This window comes from Saimiri boliviensis, chromosome 7, assembly GCF_048565385.1.
Source record: "Saimiri boliviensis isolate mSaiBol1 chromosome 7, mSaiBol1.pri, whole genome shotgun sequence".
In the NCBI taxonomy this organism is placed as follows: domain Eukaryota; kingdom Metazoa; phylum Chordata; class Mammalia; order Primates; family Cebidae; genus Saimiri; species Saimiri boliviensis.
The window spans coordinates 116793536-116795366 of NC_133455.1; positions in this window are offsets into that span (position 1 = coordinate 116793536).

Genomic DNA, 1831 nt, shown 5'->3' on the forward strand with positions numbered 1-1831 from the left:
GGGTTGGGGTAGACAACACTGGAAGACTTGGCATTGGGCTTTCGGAGCCAGTAAGAATACAATGACCGGGTACAACGTGAAGCTAACTGGCCCCAGATACTATGAGTATGCAGAGGAAGCATTGGTTAGGAAGAAAAATGGAGCAGGTATCAGAAAGAAGCAGAGGTGCCATCAGTCAGAGACCGTGTAGTCATGGGGGCGAAGGAACAGCCTGCGATTTGGCAGCTTTTAGGTTATAATCTTCATGCAACACTGCTATATCCACCCCGCACTCATTTTTTCTTGGACAACTCAAATACGAACTGGTAAAATACCCATAGAGGGCATTCAGTTTGCTTAAGCAATGCCTATGGGTGTTAAATGTGTCCCCCTATAATTGTCCACATTCTTAATTCTTGCAACAGAATCTTTTCCATAGTTAACACAGAAATCAGGCTGGGCACGGTGGCTCAAGCCTGTAATCCCAGCACTTTGGAAGGTCACTTGAGACCAGGAGTATGAGACCAGCCCGGTCAACATGGAGAAATCCCGTCTCTACTAAAAATACAAAAATTTTCTGTGTATGGTGGCAGGTGCCTATAATCCCAGCTACTCAGGAGGCTGGGGCAAGAGAATCACTTGAATTTAGAAGCAGAGCTTGCAGTGAGCCGAGGTGGAACCACTGCACTCCAGCCAGGGTGATAGCGTGAGACTCCATCTTAAAAACAAACAAAAAAACAAAAAAATCAATGCAAAAGATGGCCCTCTCCATAAGAACCCAAATTCTAAATTAATGGAGTCGGAATGAATGAGGTTTTACAATCCTATCAGAAGCTCTGGGCTAATGTCTGTAAATGGCAATTGGCAATTTCATTAATTGGGATCAAGGTCTGGCCTACACTTCTCAGGTCGAGTATAATCAGTGATATGAAATAGGATCTCCTCCACTTAGAATAAGCCTGTACCGCTTATTAGTCAGAAACAGTGTACTTGAGTTTCCCAGGAATGTTTGCAGTGCAAAGTTTTACATTCCCCAGGGGGACTCTGTCTCAGTGACCTTTTCCTGGAATGACAGCTCCCACCAAAGCACAGGGACCCTCTTGGGTGAGGCCAGTGATCATCTCTCATAAGAGGATATATAAGCAGGTCTCTGAGAAATCAGCTTGCAATAGTTAGTGCCAATTATGGAGATTCATCCAAAATCAAAGGCTAAAGCACAGAAGAAATGCTGGCTAAATGCTGGGTATGGAGGAATAAAACTAACACCTCCCTAGGAAGCTAGCTATTTTTTTTTTTTTTTGAAGCTGACTATTAAAACAGACATTGGCAAAATGTGCCTGCTGTGTTCAGAGGGGATAGGATACAACCTGTAGTGTATGTGAATCTATACATATAATTGTATTTAATAAGTATGTGTACACTTTAGCCAGTTATGTTCAGGGGCAGGCTTTAAGTTCACCTCATTAAACCCAGACATATAAATAAGTCGGCATGAGATTCCTGACATGTACTTGCCATGGACAGATCTTTAAAAAAAAAAAAATCTCGGTTGGCATAAAAATAGATACACACAGATATACACTCTATTTAAAAGTATACTTCACACACATAATGGCCCGCAGATAGTTGTCAGTGGTTAAGACATATCATGCCAGAACTGAACACTTAGAATCTGTATGTGGGTAGAAATAGAATACCTTGTATTTGCAACTTATCTTGCACTTTTCAAAGCATTTTCATAATTTTAGAAATTTTTAAGTCACACATATAGTAGATAAGTTCTGTGGATCTCATTATCCAATTTCACTGATGAAGTACAAAGATATAAAATTAAAGCACAGGCTGGGCGAGG